A 23,411-nucleotide genomic window follows, 5' to 3' on the forward strand; every position below is an offset into this window, starting at 1 on the left:
AAAAGAAATAAATAAAACTGAATAAAAAGCAGACAAGGCCAGGTTTCATTGTGCCTCTCCTAAAGATAGGTATCCACCTGGCCCCCACCCCTTAATAATTCATATTTCCTGTCTAGTGTTTTCATTTTTGCGTCGGCCCCTTATTCAGATCCTGAACCCTAGTTGTGCAGGTTGCGGCATTTTGGTGCCACAAACAGAATTCTGGAGGAGAAGATTCACCTGAGTGAAAAACGAAGTGAAAAAGGAAAAGTGGAAATTCGCTGGAAAGGTGGGAAGTTCACCGCACACATAGCCCATGCCAACTTCAGAGTCACAACCATAAGTGGGCAAGGAATGTTTGATTCAGCCAGGTTATAATGGGTCAGAATTCCAGTAAAGGGGGAAAACTTTATTCTAGACTTTTGGCATGCATGTTCAAGGATAAAGGAATTAAGGTGTCAGAAGGTCCTCTCTTACAGTTTTTGCATATTATTATAGAACTAGAGGCCCAGTGCATAAATTCGTGCATGGGCGGGGTCCCTCAGCCTGGCCAATGATTGAGGCCTATTTGGGGGCCGCTGGCCAGGGCAAGGGACCCTGGGAGGTTGGCCGGCTGGCCCTCTGATCGGGGCTGATTGGGGGAGATGACTGGGCATGGGGGCAGGGAGGGGCTGTGGGAGATTGTCTGGCTGGGGGGGAGGGGCTGCAGGAGGTTGGACAGCTGGGGGTAGAGGCTGACCGGGGGGAAGGGGCCTGGGAAGTTGGCTGTGGGAGCACACTGACCACCAGTGGGCAGCTCCTGGATTGAGTGTCTGCCCCCTGGTGGTCAGTGCGTGTCATAGCGACTGGTCGACCACTCATTTCAGTTCCGGTCTTTCGGTCATAACGGTCACTTAGGCTTTTATATCTATAGATATACTCCTTGGTTTCCTGGCAAGGGTACATTAGATATTGAATGTTGGGAAAGAGTAAGTCAGAACTTGAAAAAAGCTCATCATCAGGGGAAAAACTTGCCTCTGAATTGTTTCTCCTTATGGAGCACGGTATTGCATTTGCTAGAACCTTTTAGAGAGACAAAGGAGGATAAACTACTTTCCCTTACACCCTCCACTCCTAAAGAGGAGCAGAAAGAAAAATTGGAGGAGTGGCCTTCCTATCCCCCTCCACCTCCGTGTCCTGATCCTGAAACATTCAATTCGCCGCTAATAGAATCAACTGTTCAAAGAGCTATCTGAGAAGGATTAGAGGACATGACGGTAGAAGAGAGACTTGCTTTTCCTATTATACAGGTAGCTAATCCACATTTCCCAAATCAAATAATAAGACAGCATGACAAATTTGACTTTAAAATGATAAAGGCCTTGTGTGAGAGCATAGTACAAAATGGTCCTACCACTCCATTTACCGGAGAAATTATGACTAACATTTCTGAAGCATTCCCATCTCCTTTTGATTGGTACTCTTTGGCTCGTGCAGCCCTGGATGGAAGAGATTACTTACTATGGAAGGGAGAATTTTTAGAGAGATGTCAAGAGCAGGCTCATGCTAATCGAGGGCAGAATGTTCAAATAACTTCTGAAATGTTAGCAGACAAGGACAATACAGTGACTTGCAGAATCAGCTACAGTATGTGCAACAAGCTTATGAGCAAATTAGACTTTGTGGAAGAAAAACCTGGTGGATCCTCAGGGAGCTTTTAGTAAGTGTATGCAGGGACCCACAAAATTATTTTCTGATTTTGTGGCTTGCCTCACTCGAGCAGTGAGAGGACAAATACAACATGAAACAGCAGGAGACATGTTAATTTAGCAATTAGCTTATGAAAATGCCAATGCTGATTGTAAGAAATGTCTGACACCTCTAAGAAAAAATATTACCATCACAGAAATGATTCGAGCATGTCAGGATGTGGGATCAGGCATTTTTCAAGCAAACTTACTAGCTGCTGCTGTAACAGCAGGGAGTAAAAAATGTTTTAATTGTGGAAAGCCAGGACATTTCAAAAAAGAATGTAGACAACCAAAAAGGACTCAGGGTGGTGTCCAAGGGAAAGGCAAGAGCATTCTGCCTCCCAATTCAAATAACACAGATTCAACCTCTTCATGTCCTAGAAGTCAAAAAGGAACTCATTGGGCCAGTTAATGTATATCTAAATTTCATATAAATGGACAGCCGTTAAATCGAGACATGGGGAATGGCCAACCACAGGGAAATGGCCAGAGGGGCTTCCCCAAGCCCTGTCAACAGCAGGGGGGTTATGCCCTGCAAGGCCCACAGTGGATTCCCTCATCCAAGCCACTCCAGGGAGCACAGGCCTAGATCTCAACAGCACAGTAGCAGTCACTCTGACCCCTGATATGGCTCAGCAAGCTGTTCCTACAGGAATTTGGGGGCCTGTGCCACCAGGAATATTCGGATTAGTCTTAGGAAGAAGTGGAAACACTCTGAAAGGACTAATTGATTTGTCTGGAGTCATAGATTCAGAGTATGAGGGAGAAATCAAGGTAATACTAGAATGCTATGCAAATTACTCCAGGACAGAGAACTGCTCAACTCTTACTTCTACCTTATATTCAGCAGGGTGAGGCTATAAATAGGGAAAGAGGAACACAAGGATTTGGAAGCTCAGTTATCTATTGGATACATGAAATTAGCAAAACCCATCCTACGATCAATTTAAGAATAGAGGGACAACTGTTTAAGGGTTTAGTAGACACTGGAGCACATGTTAGTCTTTTTTTTTTTTTTAATAAATCTTTATTCAGATTATTACAATTGTTTCTCCTTTTTCCCCCCATAGCTCCCCTCCACCCAGTTCCCACCCCACCTTCTGCCCTTACCTCCCCCTCACTGTCCTCATCCATAGGTGTATGATTTTTGTCCAGCCTCTTCCTGAACCCCGCCATACCCTTGACCCCCTGAGAATTATCAGTCCACTCCCTTTCTATGCCCTGATTCTATTATATTCACCAGATTATTCTGTTCCTCAGGTTTTTAATTCACTTGATTTTTAGGTTCACTTGTTGATAGATATGTATTTGTTGTTCATAATTTTTATCTTTACTTTTTTTTTCTTCTTCTTCTTTAAGAATACCTTTCAGCATTTCATATAATACTGATTTGGTGGTGATGAACTCCTTTAGCTTTTTCTTATCTGTGAAGCTCTTTATCTGCCCTTCAATTCTGAATGATAGCTTTGCTGGGTAGAGTAATCTTGGTTGTAGGTTCTTGCTATTCATCACTTTGAAAATTTCTTGCCACTCCCATCTGGCCTGCATAGTTTCTGTTGAGAAATCAGCTGACAGTCGTATGGGTGCTCCCTTGTAGGTAATTAACTGTTTTTCTCTTGCTGCTTTTAATATTCTCTCTTTGTCTTTTGCTCTTGGCATTTTAATTATGATGTGTCTTGGTGTGGTCCTCTTTGGATTCCTTTTGTTTGGGGTTCTGTGAGCTTTCTGGACTTGTAAGTCTATTTCTTTCACCAGGTGGGGGAAGTTTTCAGTCATTATTTCTTCAAATAGGTTTTCAGTATCTTGTTCTCTCTCTTCTTCTGGCACCCCCATAATTCTGATGTTGGTACGCTTGAAGTTGTCCCAGAGGCTTCTTACACTATCTTCAACTTTTTGGATTTTGTTTTTTTCTTTTTGCTTTTTCGGTTGAGTGTTTTTTGCTTCTTTGTATTTCAGTTCTTTGACTTGATTCTTGTGTTCCTCTAGTCTGTTTTTGGGTCTCTGTATAATATTTTTTATTTCAGTCAGTGTATGTTTAATTTCTAGTTGGACCTTTTTCATATCTTCGAGGGCCTCATTATATTTATCAGCCTTTTCTAGGATATTCTTGAAAAGCCTTATAACCGTGGTTTTGAATTCTATATCCAGTCGTTTGTTTTCCTCCATTTCTTTCGTTTGTGATCTTTTTCTTTGACGCCGCATTTTCACTGCTTCCCTGAGTTGGTAGGGTAGATTTGTGTGCTAGGTTTCCTATATGGCCCAGTGGGTCGGCCTCCCCAGTTAACCTGAGGTGGACACTCTTGGTGCACCCCTTTGTGGACTGTGTGTACAGCCTTGTTGTAGTTAAGTCTTGATTGTTGTTGGTATCACTGGGAGGAATTGACCTCCAGGCCAGTTGGCTGTAAGGATCAGCTGTGTCTACTCTGGGAGAAGTTCGGTGCTGGAGACAGCCTTATAGGATTAGACTTGCCAAATTGCAATAGCCTCTGTGCTCAGCTTGGATGGGGTGGAGTCTCAGGGCGGAGCTGACAGTCTTGGCTTCCAGTCAGCCTTGCCCTTGCATGCACGCGCCTGCCATCGGACCTCTGCCTTTCCTGGCTCCGGAGTCTCCGCCCGAGAGTCCAGATTCCCCCCACAAGAGCGTGGGTCCCCAGGGGCTCGCCTGGAACTGGGGTTCAGTGCAGTCAGAACTGGGGTTCAGGGCAGTCATGAGCTTCTGACTCTCTTCTGCTAGGGAAAGCCTGTGGCAACCTCTGCATTCCATGTGCACACTGGCGCGCGCCTCCAGACCCCTGCCCGCTGGGGCTCCCCCGGGTCTCCCCCGGGTCTCCCCCAGGTCTCCGAGTCTCCGGGTACCTTTCTCTCTACCTGACAGTCCAGACTTCCCCTGTATGAGCCTGGGTCCATGGGGTTTCGCCCAGGACTGGGGTTCAGTGCAGTCAGAACTGGGGTTCAGTGCTGTCAGGGGCTTTCTTCCCCCTTCCGCCAGAGAAAGTCAGCCAGGTTCTCAGTCGCCCTTCCTCTCTGTGCGCACAAAGACCCTTTGCTGTACCTCCAATTCTCTGTGAGCTTTTCTCTTTCCTTCTAGTTGTAGAATTTCCACTCTGCCAGCTTTCCTGTGGTTCTGGATGGTGTCTGTTCTGTCTTTTAGTTGTAGTTTTGAAATTGTTGTGAGAGGCAGCAGTTTAGGTGCTTACCTATGCCGCCATCTCGGTTTCTCTCCCCCAGATGTTAGTCTTATTACTAAACAATTCTGGCCTCCAAGTTGGTCCATGGTAGAAGCTATGGGTTCTATTATGGGGGTTGGAGTTCCTGATAATACACAATGTAGTGCTACAGTGTTAAAGTGGCAAGATGAGGAAGGACAGACAGGATGGTTTCAGCCCTACATTGTCTCTGGAATTGCAGTCAACTTATGGGGCCAGTATGTTTTATAAGGTTTATAAGCTTGTATTATTACCGGCAAGGGACAGCCATTAATAACTCAGATGGGATATTAAGCTGGTCAAAGCATAGGAAAAAATAACCAGGGAATTAAAGAACCCATTCAAGCCAAAGGAAACCCATGAAGATGAGGATTAGGATATCAGCCTTTTTAGGAATGGTCACTGCTCAGTCTTCTCGCCCCCAAGCTGATCCTATACAATGGAAAAATGATAGACCTATATGGGTAGATCAATGGCCATTAACCAAAGAGAAATTAGGTCATATTCATGAATTAATACAGGAACAAGTAGAGGCTGGCCACATAGAGCCTACCAATAGTCCTTGGAAGACTCCTATATTTACAATACCTAAGAAGGCGACAGGAAAGTGACGATTGTTACATGATCTTAGAGCGGTTAACGCTACTATGCATACCATGAGAGCTTTACAGCCTGGACTCCCAGTGCCTTCACAAATCCCTCTAGCTTGGTCTCTTATAATAGTAGATCTTAAGGATTGTTTTTTCACCATTCTCTTGGCACCTCAAGATAAAAAAAGATTTGCCTTTTTGGTGCCATCTATTAATAATATAGAGACTATGAAAAGTCATCAATGGAAAGTCTTGCCTCAAGGAATGGCCAATAGCCCCACCTTATGTCAAAAATATGTAGCTCAAGCTATTTAGCCTTTAAGGGAAAAATATTCCCAATATTATATTATCCATTACATGGATGACTTGCTCTTTTCCACGGGAAAAGCAGACTTTAGCAATGTTTTCCCAATTGGAAAAGAAACTCCCTAAATGGGGCTTAAGGATTCCTCCAGAAAAGGTACAGAGAGAAATGCCCTTCAAATATCTAGGAACTATAATTGAAAACCAATGTATTAGGCCTCAAAAAGTGGAAATATGAAAAGATTGCCTTAAAACCTTAAATGACTTTCAAAAATTATTAGGGGACATTAATTGGTTAAGACCGTATCTAAAAATCTCTACAGGAGAAATGACAAATTTATTCAATATACTTAGGGGTGACTCTAATCTTTCCTCGCCCTGAACATTAACAAATGAAGTTAGGAAGGAGTTATTAAGAATTGAGCAGGCAATCTCCTCAGCCCAAGTAGCACAGGTACAGCCTGAATTGCCTTTATTAGGACAGATTAATCCTACTGCAAATAGTCCCACTGGAGTAACCTTCCAAAATAAAAACTTTCCTACTATTATTGAGTGAGTCCACCTAGGGTAGTGGTTGGCAAACTGCGTCTCGCGAGCCACATGTGGCTCTTTGGCCTTTTGAGTTTTTAGCAAAGGCCAGCTTAGGAGTACCCTAATTAAGTTAATAACAATGTACCTACCTATATAGTTTAAGTTTAAAAAATTTGGCTCTCAAAAGAAATTTCAGTCGTTGTACTATTGATATTTGGCTCTGTTGACTAATGAGTTTGCCGACCACTGACCTAGGGCATCAATCCTATAAAACTTTGGTTACATATACTAGTATAGAGCTCATGGCTCAATTAATATCTCAACTCAGAAAGCACTGCAGGAAGCTTAGAGGAGAAGAACCCCAATGCATCTATCTTCCCCTCACTGGGAGGCAATTAGAAATGTTATTTCAGACTGATTTGAATTGGCATATTGGACTAAGTGGATATTCAGGGGAACTTAGTTGTCACCTACTAAAAAACAAATCACTACAATTTTTATATTACACCCTATTATTATACAAAAAAAAATACTAGGAGGAACCTATTCCTGGAGCATTAACTGTTTTTACTGATGGTTCATCTAATGGTAAAGCTGCTTATCATGCAATGAATTCAGACCGAGTCTTTCAGACCAGTCACACTTCTGTGCAAAAAATTGAATTAGAAGCTATCAAGGCTGCATTGCAGGATTTCCAAGAGCCTCTTAATATTATTTCTGATTCTGCCTATGCTGCTGGCCTGGTAAATAGAATTGAGACTGCTCGATTAAAATGGCTCAGTGACCAAAGTCTATTTATACTATTTAAACAGGTACAGCAAATTGTACAGCAAAGAAAATATCCCTTTTATATTACTCATATCAGGGCTCATACCATCCTGCCTGGTCCTTTAACAAAACGAAATGCATATGCCAATCAATTGGTTGCTTTATTAAAACAGGCCACAGAATCTCATCAGCTTTTACATCAGCCTGAAAAAATGTTGTCTAAACAATTCTCAATCACTCGACAGCAGGCAAAACAGATTATCAAGGAATGTCCCACTTGCATGTTACATCTGCCTCAAGGGCCTAATACAGGAATTAACCCTTGAGGATTGATAAGGGACCATATCTGGCAAATGGATGTAACACACTATACTCCTTTTGGACGACTTGGAGCATTGCATGTCTCTGTAGACACCTTTTCAAAGATCCTATGGGCCACTGCATCTACAGGAGAAATGGCAAAACAGGTTATTAATCATTGCCTAGCTGCTTTTGCCGTCATGGGAATTCCAAAAAATTATTAAAAATGATAATGGACCCACATACACAAGCTGTCATTTCCAGCAATTTTGTAAAAAGTGGAAAATTCAGCACATTACAGGAATACCATACAATTCCCAGGACAGACAATTATAGAACACCAACATCAGCAGCTAAAATCCCAACTTGAAAAACAAAAAGGGGGACTAGTGGTGAAATCTCCTGTAAGTAGACTACACCAATTACTTAATTACTTTAAATTTATTCACTTGTAATGCTGATGGAAAGACACCTATGGAGTTACACTGGTGTCAGCATAAGCCAAAGGAAAATGGTGGGGTTAAATGGAAAGATCCCGACTCTGGTTTATGGAAGGGTCCCGACCCCTTGTTAACATTTGGTCGAGGATATGCTTGTGTATTCCAGAAAACTCCTCCAAGCCCATGTGGATTCCTGCAAGGAACATTAAACTTCAACATGAATCTGAAAGAGGAACTGACCAGGCTAATGAGGACTTTACACCTGGAGCCTCACCCTGTACCTGTGGCTGCTCAATTGACTACTCCAGCCACAGATAGCAGTAACCCCAAGCAACACACTGAAGATAAGGAGTGGGAGGAGAACGAGACAGACAACAAACAGTCTGGAGATAACCTGGGGGATGGTGAAGAAGATGGTCCAGAAAGCTGAGAATTTGTGAGGAAATCAAAACCCCAAGAACACCTGAGAATGTTTTCCTTGCCATGCTAGCAGCCATCAGTTGTGCGGTAAAGTATTACCAGAGGCAACTGGGGAAATATATTGGACTTATGTTCCTGATCCTCTATGGGTAAGAGCCCTTACTTGGGCTGATCCCCCACCTAGTGTAGTCACCAGTAATACCAAGCACCTTGGTCATCTGGGGGGACCACAAGTGGGACGAGGAAGTATATGGGCAAAGTATAATTACACGGGAGTCGCCACCCAGCTTCCCTTTTGTATGACACAGAATGCAACTGCTGCTTCTTTGTGTGTAGAATTAAAGAGAGGTTTCTGGCTAGCATGGACACCAAAGGAGAGGGAAGCAAAAGCCCAAATACATTTACTATCACTTCTTACTCCTGGGAGAAGTACAGAAAATGTAACATTACTAAGACATCCCCCACTAAGCCGTTATGTAAAAAGTTTTATGAATGGCACCCCACAGAGGGAGAAATTAATTGGCAAGACTGTTATAGTGACTATCCCACCAGCAGCAAACTTAATAACAGTTTTTCCTTTGTGGATTGGAGCCCCTATGGTTCTGCGTATAGTAACAATCGTACCCTAAAATGGAAGGGGAATGCATCCTACCTATATGTTGAAGGTAATCACTCCATCTCATGGTATGGAGGAGATTTTTTGGATCTCAATTACAACATGATAATTGGCCCCTACAAAACACGCAATGGAAATTAGCTGCTGTACTTGCACCTATAAAATGGTATAGTTTTAACTATGGCTTAAATAATCCATTCATACCTTATGGGGAACTCCCAATAAGACAGTATTTGCCACCACTTGTGTATTTGATCCATTTGTACTCCTCTCAGGCCCCATCCAGATGCGCCTTAGTGCAACAAGCTATTTGTATGAGGTGTCATGCACAGGCTGCACACTATCCCATTGTATTAATTCTACATTCCAAAAGGATTCCCTCATGATTTTAAAACAACCTGCTTTCACTTGGGTTCCTACTAATCTAACTGAGCCTTGGGAATCTCATCAAATGTACCAACTGGTAAAAATCTTAAAAAGACAAAAAAGATTTCTTGGAATGTTAATTGCAGGTCTCTTTGCTCTAGTATTGTTACTTACTTCTGTGGGAATTGCTGCTTCATCCATGCTACAAACTGTTCAAACTTCTCAGTTTGTACAACAAGTTAAGGAAAATGTAACTAAGACCTTGTCTATACAAAAAAGAATTGACAGCCAGTTTGAGATAGTATTATCGACACTAAAATCTACAGTTTTGTGGATGGGTGATAAAATCCATAGCTTAGAGCAAAGAATATCCTTACAGTGTCATTATAATTTTTCCCAGAGTTGTGTTACCCCCATTTCCTATAATAGTACCTTACACCCTTGAGAATCAATAAAAAATCACCTTCTTGGTGCTTGAGGTAACGGTAACACAACTTTTGATATTTTAGAATGACAACAGTATATTGTACAATTATCCCAGGCAAACTTACAAACTAGTTCCTTAGATGCCTGGCAGCAATTTAAAAAGGACATGGAAGAATTTAATCCCTTTCATTGGATCTCCTTACATTTGCTTCTTAGCATAACCACTATTGTCTGTCTCATTCTTGTTCTTATATCTTTATTTCTAGTCTGCAGATGCGGAATAAAGAGTCTTAAAAGGACTCAAGCACTACAGATGGCATACACTTTTCAAGATTTATTAAGAAAACAAAAAGGGGGAGATACGGGAAGCCATCCACTGTGAATACTATCATTAGAGTGCATCAAGGAACGCGGAAGGCCGATGGACCTTGAGCATTGGCAGGGCTGACGCTAAGCACCAATGTTCTATAGAGATAGTGATGGCTCGAAGCAATTTCCTGACTTAATAGCTTCAAAGTAAATGTTTATTGAACCTTACTGGTATTTACTGACCTTTGAGACGGTCTGTCTCCTACCTGTTTGCTGTGCTTTACTGAGGGCAAGATGTGTATCTAAAATTGAATGAAAAGCAGACAAGGCCAGGTTTCAGTGTGCCTCTTCTAGAGATAGGTATCCACCTGGCCCCCACCCCTTAATAATTCCTATCTCTTGTCTAGTGTTTTCATTTGTGCATCGGCCCCTTCTTCAGATCCTGAACTTTAGCCATGCAGGTTTCGGCACTCTGATATGGTTCTTGTGCCTTGAGGGGTCTGGAAAAAGGGAAGTTACCTTCACATTTCAAAGGTACGTTATCATAGATGCAAAATACAATAAGACTCAACTAAGGTAAAGATTGAGTTTTGTCAGGCAAGATTCTAGACTAGGACATGACTGCCTACCATGACCTGCTTTTAGTTAAAAAGATTTAATTTCAGACCATCCTATATGGTTATTTTTAAGTCTCAGAGTTTTTAAGTCCACCACAAAGGCCTCCTCTGAGCTTATCAAGTTTAGTTCATGGCCCCTTTTTGGCCATACTACTCTTCACATGTTCTCCAACCCAGAAGCTCTCTGAAACCCCTCCTTTTGCAGGCTTCATTATATAGGCATGGTGATTAAGTCATTGCCATTTATGGTTGAACTCACTCTCCAGCCCCCAACCCTCCCTTGAGGAGTGGGGATGGGGCAATAAAAGTTCCAAACTTCTAATCATATGGTTGGCTCCCTGGTCCTTAGGTCCTTACCAAAAGTCACCTCATTAATGTAACAAAAGATAATGTTATGGCTCTCATCACTTAGGAAATTCCAAGGGTTTTTAGGAGCTCTGTGCCAGGAATGGGGTACATAACAAATATAGGTTTCATATTATAAATAACAAACAGAAAACATGCAAACAACCCAACAGTAAAATAGGCAATAGATTTGAACAGCAACTCATGAAGATGCTCAACTTCATTCAAAATCAAAAGAAATGCCTATTAAAGCAACACTGAGACCTAGGTATATACCCAAGAGAAATGAAATCATATGCACACAAAAATTTGTACACAAATGTTCATAGCAACATTATTCACATGAACCAAAAGTTCACCATCTGATGAATGGATAAACAAAATGTGATCTATATTTATAATGGAATACTAGAGGCCCAGTGCACGAAATTTGTGCACAGGGGGTGGGGGCAGGTCCCTCAGCCCGGCCTGCACCCCCTCCGATTCAGGACCCCTCAGGGGATGTCGAACTGATGGTTTAGGCCTGATCCCTGGGATCGGGCCTAAGCCGGCAGTCAGACATCCCTCTCGCAATCCGGGACCACTGGCTCCTAATTGCTCGCCTGCCTGCCTGCCTGATCACCCCTAACCACCTCTGCCTGCCTGCCTGATCACCCCCTAACTGCTCCCCTACTGGCCTGATTGCTCCCTAACTACTCCCCTGCCAGCCTGATCACACCCTAACTGCTCTCCTGCCGGCCTGCTTGCCCCCACCTGCCCCCCACCAGCCTGATTGCCCCCAAATGCCCCCCTCCAGCCTGCTAGCCCCCAACTGCCCCCCCACCTGCCTGCTCACCCCCAACTGCCCACCCCGCCGGCCAGCTCACCCCCAACTGCCTCCCCTGCCAGCCTGCTTGCCCCCAACTGCCTTCCCTTGCTGGACTGATCACCCCTAACCGCCTCTGCCTCAGCCCCACCACCATGGCTTTGTCCAGAAGGATGTCTGGAAGGTCTCCCGGAAGGTCTCCCGGTCTAACTAGCATATTACCCTTTTATTAGTATAGATGTTCAGAATAGGCAAATATATAAATGCAGAAGTGGATTAATGATTTCCAGGAAGTAGGGGGCACTTCTGGTCAAGATGGCAGAGTAGATAAACTCTGAGATCACCTCCTCCCATGATCACATCAAAATTACAACTATATTACATTGACTGTCATTGAAACCCACCTGAAGACTAACTTAACAGAATTCCTATAACTAAGGATATAAAGAAGAAGAGAGAGGGATTGATACTATATTTGAAGAAATAATGACTGAAAACTTCCTTAACCTGGCAAAGGAAATAAACATGCAAGTCCAGGAAGTACAGAGAGTCCTAATAAAGGTAAACCCAAAGAGACTCACAACAAGACACAACATAATTCAAATGGTAAAGATTAAAGGCAAAGAGAGAATCTTAAAAGTAGCAAGAGAAAAGCAGTTAGTTACATACAAGGAAACTCCCATAAGACTATCAGCTGATTTTTCAACAGAAATTTTGCTGGCCAGAAGGTACTGGCATGAAATATTTATAGTGATGAAAGGCAAAAACCTACACCCAAGATCATTCTATCCAGTAAGTCTGTCATCTAGAATTAAAAACCTAAAGGAGTTCATCACCACTAAACCAGCATTACAAGAAATGTTAAAGGCACTTTTTAAGTAGAAAAGTAGAGGTAAAAAGTATGAATCAGAAATGTAGGAATGAAAAAATTCTCACTAACAAAGGCAAGCAGTAAAAGCAGTGTATCAACCAACTATAAAGCTACTATAAGGGTTAAGAGAAAAATGTAGGAAAATCATGTGTAATTACAATAATAAATTAAGAGAAACACACACACAAGATTGAAAAAAAAAACAACAATGACAAAAACATGTGGAAGTGGTGAGTAAAATTTTAGTGATTTTAGAATGTATTTGAACTTAAGCAACCATCAACTTAAAATAGACTACTATAAACATAGATTGGTGTGTATATAGAGCACATGGTAACCACAAACCAAAAATTTATAACGAATATACAAGAAAGAGAAAGGAACATAACACTAGTATAGAAAGTCATAAATATAGAAGAGGGTGAGAGAAAAAGAAAGGAATAGAGCCCTAGCCAGTTTGGCTCAGTGCTTGGAGTGTTGGCCCATGGACTGAAGGGTCCTGGGTTCTATTCAAGTCAAGGGCATATACTTCAGTTGCAGGCTCAATCCCCAGCCCTGGTTGGGTATGTGTGGGAGGCAACATGGATGTTTCTCTCTCTGTGTCTCCCCCACTCCCTTCCACTCTCTCTAAAAAAATTGAAAAAATATCATCTGGTTAGTATTAACAAAAAAAAAGGGAAAGAAATAGAGAACTACAAAAAAATCAAAAAACAATAAAATGGCAACAACTACATACCTGTCAATAATGACTTTAAATGTAAATGAACTATATGCTCCAAAAGACAGAGGGTGGCTCAATGGATAAAAATATTCCAAGACTTGTCCTGGCCAATTTGGCCTGTGGACTGAATGGTCACAGGTTCAGTTCCCAGTCAGGGGCACATGGCTTGGTTGCAGGTTTCCAGGCCCCAGTGGGGGCGCATGTGGGAGGTGGCCGGTTGGTGTATCCTCTCTCACATCAGTGTTTCTCTCTCTCTCTCTCTCTCTCTCTCTCTCTCTCTCTCTCTCTCTTTCTCTCTTTCTCCCTCCCTCCCTCCCTCCCTCCCTCCCTCTCCCCTCCCTCCCACTCTCTCTCTCTCTCTAGAAGTCAATGAAAAGAATAAAAGAATATCCTTGGGTGAGGATTTAAAAATATATATATATTCCAAGACTTATACATATGCAGCCTACAAGAGACCCAGTTCAGATCAAAAGACAAGACACGCACAGGCTGAAAGAAAGAGATAGAAAAAGATATTTCATGCAAATGAAAATGAAAAAAAAGTGGGAGAATAATAGCTATATTAGACAAAATAGACTTTAAAACAAGGGCTCTAACAAGAGACACATGAGGGCATTTAATAATGATTAAGGAATAAATCCAGTACGAGGATGTGACTCTTGCAAACATCTATGCACCCAATGTAGGAGGATCTAAATATATAAAGCAAATATTGACAGACATAAAAGAAGATCAACAGTAATGCAAAATATTAGGGGACTTTAACACCCCATTGACCCCAATGGATTGATCATCCAGACAGAAAATCAACAAAAAAAACAGTGGCTTTAAATTACACATTAGGCCAGATTGATTTGATACTTTTAGGATATTTTACACAAAAGCAGCAGAATACACATTATTTTCAAGTGCACATGGAGCATTTAAAGACCACATGTTATAAATTTAAGACGACTGAAATCATATCAAATATCTTCTCCTATTACAATGATATGAAACTAGAAATCAACCAAAGGAAAGAAAACAAATCAAACAAGCAAAAAACCACAAATGTGGAGGCTAGATAACATGCTACTAAACAATGAATGGGTTAAAAACAGGATCAAGAAAGAAATCAAGATACATAGAGACAAATGAAAAAGAAAAAAAAATGACCTAAATACTATGGAATATAGCCAAAGCAATTCTAAGAAGGAAATTCATAACAATACAGGACTACTTCAAGAAACATGAAAATTCTCAAATATACGATCTAAAATTATACTTAAAGGAACTAGAAGAGAAGAACAACAAAAACATCCCTTACCCTGACTGGCATTGCTCGGTGGTTAGAGCGTCAGCCTACACACCAGAGGGTCTCAGGTTTGATTCCTTGTCAAGGGCCTGTACCTGGGTTGCAGGTTTGACCCCCATCCCCCATTGGGGCACATGTGGGAGGCAACCAATGAATGTGTCTCTTACATCAATGTTTCTCTCTCTCTCTTCCTTCCTCTCTCTCTGAAAATCACTGGAGAAAATATCCTCACTCAGGTGAGGGTTAAAAAACAGACATCTCTTACTGAGTAGAAGGAAAAAAATAATAAGGAGTAGAGCAGAAATAAACAAAATAGGGAATAAAAAGTAATACATAACACCAATGAAACTTAAGAGCTGGTTCTTTGAAAAGAGAAACAAAATTGATAAACCTTTAACAAGACTCATCAAGAAAAACAGATAGAGAACCCAAAATAAAACCAGAAATGAAAGGGGAGAAGTGACAATAGATACTACAGAATTACAAAAGGTCATAAGAAAATCCTATGGGCCCTGACCAGGTGGCTCGGTTGGTTGGAGTATTGTCCCATATACCAAAAGGTTGCTGGTTTGATACCTGGGAAGGGTACATACCTAGGTTGCATATTCAATGCCCCATCGGGGTGCATTCGAGCATGTATGGGGAGCAACTGATTAATGTTTCTCTCTCACATTGATGTTTCTCTCTCCTTCTCTCTCTCTCTCTCTCTCTCTCTCTCTCTCTCTCTCTCTCTCTCTCTGAAAATCAATAAAAACATACCCTCAGGTGAGGATTAAAAGAAAGAAAATATAACCGGCCGGTGTGGTCAGTGGTTGAGCATTGACCTATGAACCAGGAGGTCATGGTTTGATTCCAAGTCAGGGCACCTGCCCGGGTTGAGGGCTCAATCCCCAGTTAGGGTCGTGCAGGAGGCAGCCAATCAATGATTCTCTCTCATCACTGATGTTTCTCTCTCTCCCTCTTTCTTCCTCTCTGAAATCAATAAAAAGATATTTTAAAAAATACTATGAACAATTGTATGCCAGCAAATTGGACAGCCTGGAAGAAATGGATAAATTTGTAGAAACATACAATCTTCCAAAACTGACTCAGGAAGAACCACAAAATCTAATGAAATCAAATCAGTAATCACAAAAAACGTAAGTCCTGCACCATATAGCTTCATAGGTGAAATTTTCCAAATTCAAAGAATTAACATTTATCCTTCTTAACCTACTTTTTAAAAAATGAAGAGAATGGAATGTTTCCTAACTCATTATACAAAGCTAGCATTACCCTGATTCCAAAATAAGAGAAAGACACTACAAATAATGAACACTACACTACTGATGAACATAGATGCAAAAATCCTCAACAAAGTATTAGCAAATAAAATTGAGCAATATATTAAAAAGATCATACAAGATGATCAAGTGGATTTATTCATGAGATGCAAGGTAGATTCAACATCTGCAAATTAATTAAAGTGATACTCCACAAAAACAAAATGAAGGATAAAAATCATATGATCATATCAATAGATGCAGAAAAATTCCAACATCCAGCAAAGTGGGGAAAGAGGGAACATACCTCAACATAATAAAGGCCATTCATTACAAACTCACAGCTAACTACCCAAGGGTGAATAATAAAAGTGTTTTCCTTAAGATCAGAAACAAGACAAGGATGTCCTCTTTCATCATTCTAAATCAACATAGTGCTGGAAGTCCTAGCTATGGTAATCAGACCAGAAAAAGAAATAAAAGGCATCCAAATTGGAAAAGAAGTAAAACTGTCATTATTTGCAAATGACATAATACTATATAGAGAGTACCCCAAAGACTCCCCCAAAATCCATTACAACTGATAAATGAATTCAGTAAACTAGGAGGATACAAAATTAATATTCAGAAATAAGTTGCATTTTATACAACTAGAGGCCCAATGCACAAAGATTCGTGCAAGAATGGGCCTTCCTTCCCCTGGCTGCTGGCACCACCTTCGCTCTGGCTGGAGCCGCCTTTTCGCTCTGGCCCAGAGCCACCTTTCTGCCTTCCCATGCTGCCCAGAGGCCTGGAGTGGTTGGGGTGGTGCAGAACGCCCCCGGCTGCTCGGCGCCTGCGTATGCAAATTAACCCAACATCTTTGTTGGGTTAATTTGCATACTCACTCCTGATTGGCTGGTGGGCGTCATGAAGGTATGATCAATTTGCATCTTACTCTTTTATTAGTGTAGATAACAAACTATCAGAAAGAGAAATTAAGAAAACCCCATTTACAATAAGAAGAATAAAATATCTAGGAATAAATTGAACCAAAAAGTTAAAAGATGTTTACTCAGGCCCTAGCCAGTTTGGCTCAATGAATAGAGCATTGGCTTGGAGACTGAAAGGTCCCAAGTTCTATTCCAGTTAAGGGCATGTACCTCAGTTGCAGGCTAGATCCCAGCCCCGCTTGTGCAGGAGGCAATCAATCGATGTGTCTCTCTCACATTGATATTTCTATCTCTCTCCGTCCCTTCCACTCCCTCTAAAAAAATGGAAAAATATCCCTGAGTGAAGATTAGCAACATCAACAAAAAGACCTTTACAATGGAAGAAAACAATTGAAAAAGACACAATTAAGTGGAAGCATTTATTGTGTTCATGGATTGGAAGAATTACCATTTTTAAAATGTCCATACTTAGGTCCTTGGCCCATTTTTTGATTGGATTGTTTATCTTCCTTTTGTTAAGTTGTATGAATTCCCTATACATTTTGGAGATTAAACCCTTATTGGATATAACATTGGCAAATATGTTCTCCCATGCAGTAGGCTTTCTTGTTTTGTTGATGGTTTCTTTTGCTGTGCAGAAGCTTTTTATTTTGATGTAGTCCCATTTGTTTATTTTCTCCTTAGTTTCCATTGTCCTAGGAGCTGTATCAGTAAAGATATTGCTACAACATATGTGTTATATTTTGCTGCCTATGTATTCTTCTAAGATTTTTATGGTTTCCTGTCTTATGTTTAAGTTCATTATCCATTTTGAGTTTATTTTTGTGTATGGTGTAAGTTGGTGATCTAGTTTCATTTTTTTGCATGTATTTGTCCAATTTTCCTAACACCATTTATTGAAGAGATTGTCTTGACTCCATTTATACTCTTTCTTCCTTTTTCAAATATTAATTGAGCATAATGGCTTGGGTCAATTTCTGGGTTCTCTGTTCTGTCTCATTGGTCTATATGTCTGTTCTTGTGCCAGTACCAGGCAGTTTTGAGAACAGCAGCTTTGTAATATAGCTTGACATCTGGTATTATAATTCCTCCAACTTTGTTCTTCTTTCTCAGGATTGCTGTGGCTATTCAGGGTCTTTTTTTTTTTATCCCATATGACACTTTTCAAAAGAGGACCAAGAGACATACGAAAACACTAGAGGCCCAGTGCACGAATTCATGCACGGGTGGGGTACTGAAGGGGGTGGGGTGGGAGCCGGAATGCGATCGGCCCTCTGTGCGGGCGGTGGGATGCCCTTGATGGCCCAGGATCTGGATCCATCCCGCTGACATTCAAGCCAGTTGTCGGGAGCCACCTGGTGGCCACTTTTATATTGTTTCTTCCTTGTGGAAGGTCTAGGGAGGGAAAGTGGCCACGATGCCCAAGGCTGACTGCCAGGAGGCCTGTGGCGCTGTTGGGATCATGCCGGTGGTGCTGGTCCATTGGTATCTGGCCTGTTCTCCGGAGATTGGACCTGCAGGACTACTGAGGGAGTAAGTGGATGTCACCAGGCTGGTGGGCCTCTGGGACTGGTCTCAGCTGAGCAGTGCTCCCACTGTAGGAGCACACTGACCACCAGGGAGCAGCTTCTACATTGAGCGTTTGCCCCCTAGTGGTCAGTGTGCATCATAGCAACTGGTTGTTCCAGTTGTTCCGGTCATTCCGGTCGTTTGGTCACTTAGGCTTTTATATATATAGACTAGAGGCCCAGTGCATGAAATTCGTGCACGGGGGGGGGGTGTCCCTCAGCCCAGCCTGTACCCTCTCCATTCTGGGAACCCTCGAGGGATGTCCGACTGCCCGTTTAGGCCCGATAGGATCGGGCCTAAACAGGCAGTCGGACATCCCTCTCACAATCCAGGACTGCTGGCTCCCAACTACTCACCTGCCTGCTTTCCTGATTGCCCCTAACCACTTCTGTTTGCCAGCCTGATCATCCCCTAACCACTCCCCTGCCAGCCTGATTGAAGCCTAACTGCTCCCCTGCCAGCCTGTTTTCCCCTAACTGCCCTCCCCTGCAGGCCTGGTCACCCTAACTGCCCTCCCCTGCAGGCCTGGTCCCCCCCAACTGCTCTCCCCTGCAGGCCTGGGTCCCTCCCTACTGCCTTTCCCTGCAGGCCTGGTCACCCCCAACTTCCTTCCTCTGCCGGTTTGGTCACCCCTAACTGCCCTCCCCTGCAGGCTTGATTGCCCCCAACTGCCCTCCCTTGCAGGCCTGGTCCCTCCCAACTCCCCTCCCCTGCTGGCCATCTTGTGGTGGCCATCTTGTGTCCACATGGGGGCAGGATCTTTGACCACATGGGGGCAGCCATCTTGTGTGTTGGAGTGATGGTCAAGCTGCATATTACTCTTTTATTAGATAGGATAGAGGCCTGGTGCACGGGTGGGGGCCAGCTGGTTTGCCCTGAAGGGTGTCCCGGATCAGGGTGGGGGTTCCCTTGGGGTGTGGAGCGGCCTGGGCAAGGGGCCTGTGGTGGTTTGCAGGCCGGCCACGCCCCCTGGTGACCCAAGTGGAGGCCCTGGTATCTGGGGTTTATTTATCTTCTGCAATTGAAACTTTGTAGCCTGGAGCGGAGCCAAGCCTTCTGCTTACTCCATGGTGGCAGTCATTTCTCTTGGGATTTATGTATCTTCTATAATTGAAACTTTGTAGCCTTAAGCAGAGGCCTGGGCCGGCCAGGGTGTGCGGAAAGCTTGGCTTCCTCCATTGCCGTGGGCAACCCTAGCCTCCTGCTCTTTCTAGCTCCGTGGCTGCCGCCATTTCTGTTTGGGTTTATGTATCTTCTATCATTGAAACTTTGTAGCCTTGAGTGGAGGCCTAGGCCGGCAAGGGCAGGCGGAAAGCTTGGCTTCCTCCATTGCTGGGGAAACCCAAGCCTCCCTCCTGCTCTCTGTGGCCGTAGCCATCTTAGTTGGGTTTATTTGCATATTTGCTCCTGATTGGCTTGTGGGCGTGGCTTGTGGTGTAGCAGATTGATGGTTAATTTGCATATTACTCTTTTATTAGATAGGATGCTCAAAGTCACTAATCATCCAAGAGATGCAAATCAAAATGACAATGAGGTACCATCTCACGCCTGTCAGAATGGCTATCATCAACAAATCAGCAAATGAAAAGTGCTGGCAAGGATGTGGAGAAAAAAGAACCCTTGTGAACTGCTGGTGAGAATGCAGACTGGTGCAGCCACTGTGGAAAACACTATAGAGTTTCCTCAAAAAATTAAAAATAGAATTGTCATTTGACCCAGTAATCCCACTTCTAGGAATATATCCCAAGAAAACAGAAACACTATCAGAAAGGATATATGCATCCCTATGTTTGTAGCAGCACAATTTACAATAGCTAAGATTTGGAAACAGCGTGAGTGCGCATCAGCAGATGAGTGGATTAAAAAGCTGTGGTACATCTACACAATGGAATAGTACACTGCTATAAAAAAAGAGGAAACTCTTAGCATTTGCAACAGCATAGATGGATGTGGAAAACATTATGCTATGTGAAATAAGCCAGTCGGCGAAAGATAAATATCACATAATCTCACTCATTTGTGGAATATAATGAACAACATAAACTAATGAACAAAAATAGATCCAGAGACAGAGAAGCATTGAACAGACCGTCAAACTTTAGAGGGAAGGAAGGGGGGTTGGGGGGTAAGAGGTCAACCAAAGGACTTGTATGCATGTATATAAGCATAACCAATGGACACAGACACTAGGGGGGTGAGAGCATGTGCTGGGAGGTGTGAACAGCCAGGAAGAGGTCAATGCAGGAAAAAGGAGACATGTAATACTTTAAACAATAAATAATTTAAATTTTAAAAATGTTCATACTACCCAAAGCAATCTATAGATTCAACATAATTCCTATCAGAATAACAATGGTATTTTTTCATAGAACTAGAACAAATAATCCTAAAATTTATAGAGAACCACAAAGACCCCAAATAGTCCCTGAAATCTTGAGAGTGAAAAAAGATTGAGGTATTACACCACCTGATATTAAAATTATTCTACAAAGCCACAGTAATCAAAACAGCTTGGTACTGGCATAAAAACACACTTAGATTAATGGAACATAATAGAAAGTCCAGAAATAAACCCATGCCTACATGGTCAATTAATATATGACAAAGGAGGCAAGAATACACAATGGGGTAAAAACATTCTCTTCAATAAATGGTGTTGGGTAAACTGGACAGATACATGCCAGAAAAATAAAATTAGATAATTTCTTTACACTATATACAAAAAAATAAATTCAAAATGGATTAGAGACTTAAATGAAAGACTTAAAACCATAAAATTCATAGTAGAAAACATAGGCAATAAACCTCTTTAACATTGGTCTTAGCAATATTTTTTGGATATATCTCCTATGGCAGAGACAACAAAAGCAAAAATAAACAACTGAGGCTACATCAAACTAAAAACCTTTTGTGCTGCAAAGAAAACCATCATCAACAACAGAAAAGACAACCTACAAAATGGGAGTAAATATTTGCAAATCTGATAAGGGATTACTATCCAAAATATATAAATAACTCAACTTAAAAAAAATCACACACCAAACAAGCAATTTAAAAAGTGCAAAGGACCTGAAGACATTTCTCCAATAGGCATGAAAACATGCTCAATGGCACTTATTATAAGACAAATGCAAATTAAAACCACAATAAGATGTCACCTCACATCTGTCAGAATGGCTACCATCAATAAATCAATTAACCACAAGTGTTGGCAAGGAGGTGAAGAAAAGGGGCCCTCGTGCACTGCTGGTGGAAATGCGGATTGGTATAGCCACTATGGAATACAGTATAGAGATTCCTCAGAAAATTAAAAATGGAACTGCATTATGACCCAGCTATTCCACTTCTGGGCATTTATTTGAAGAAATCCAAACACTAATTCAAAAACATATATGCACCCCCATGTTCATTGCAGCATTATGTACAATAGTCAAGCAATGAAAGCAGCCCAAGTGTCCAACCACAGAGACTGGGTAATGGATAAAGATCATGTGGTACATACATACAGTGGCATGTTAGTCACCTAAAAGAGTGAAATCTTGCCATCTGCAACATGGATGGACCTAGAAGGTATTATGCTCAGTGAACTAGTCAGATAGAGAAAGACAAATACCATATGATTTTACTTATATGTGGAATCTAAAAAACAAAAATGAACAAACAAAACAGAAACAGGCTCATAGATGTAGAGAATAGACTGATGATTGCCAGGTGGGAGGATTGTTGAAGGGGTGGGTGAAAAAGGTGAAAGGAATTAAGGATTACAAAATTACAGTTATAAAAATAGGGGGATGTAAAGTATACCATAGAGAATATAGTCAATACAACTGTACCAACTATGTATAGTGTCAGGTGGATGAAAGACTAATTGGGGCTATCACTTCTTTTTTTTTTTTTTTTTTTTTTTTTTAAATATATTTTATTGATTTTCCACAGAGAGGAAGGAAGAGGGATAGAGAGCCAGAAACATCAATGAGAGAGAAACATTGATCAGCTGCCTCCTGCACACCCCCCACTGGGGATGTGCCCGCAACCAAGGTACATGCCCTTGACGGGGATCGAACCTGGGACCCTTGAGTCCGCAGGCCGACGCTCTATCCACTGAGCCAAACCGGTCAGGGCGGGGCTATCACTTCTTATGGTATAGAAATGTCTAATCAGTAGGTTGTACACCTGTAAGTTATATAATATTGTATGTCAACTGTAATTGAAAAATAAGTGTTTTTTTAAAGTTTTCCAGGGGATGGTGGGAAGGAGAAAACGGGACAGATAGTAAGTATAGGGTTTCTTTTGGGGGGTTAGTGATGAAAGTTATAAAATTGTGGTGATGGTTTCACAACTCTAAATATATTAAAAGCTATTGATTCACCTACTTTAAGTGAGTGGTTTTATAGCATGTGACTTGTATCTCAAGAAAGCTGTTAAAAACCACTGAGATAATGACTTTTCACTCCTCAGATTGGCAAAATTAATGAGTGTAGGAAGACAGTCTCTCCCATATCTTACCTAATAATAGAGAAACATGTAAATTGACCATACCTCCTCTATGCCCACAGCCAATCAGAGTGAGTATGCAAATTAACCCAACAAAGATGGCGGTTAATTTGCATACATACCTGGGTCCTGTGTCCCCCTTGGCACCCAGGTCACTCCCAGCCGGCCATCGGAGGGGCCGAGCCTGTGATGGGAGGGGCGGGCAGGGGGATTGGGGGGGGGGGGGCGCTCCCCAAGCCTAAAGCCTGGGGCTTGGGAAGGGGCCGAGCCTGCGACCAAACACAGACCATCCGGAAGTCAGCTCTGGGTTGCCCAGCTGCAGCCTGTGGCTGAGACCCAGAAAGTGAGTCAGGGTCTGATCTGCAGCCTCAGTGGAAGCTGTTGATCAGTGTACTTACCGCTCTCTTTCTCTCCCTCTTTCTGATCTTCGCCAGCAGCCAGGATTTTCTTTCTCTCCCGGCCTCCACGGAGGCTGCTGTTAAGCACCGCCTCTTTGATCAGGCCCAGAGATAGGCCT

The sequence above is a fragment of the Plecotus auritus genome (genome assembly GCF_963455305.1).
Source record: "Plecotus auritus genome assembly, chromosome: 2".
Taxonomy (NCBI): Eukaryota; Metazoa; Chordata; class Mammalia; order Chiroptera; family Vespertilionidae; genus Plecotus; species Plecotus auritus.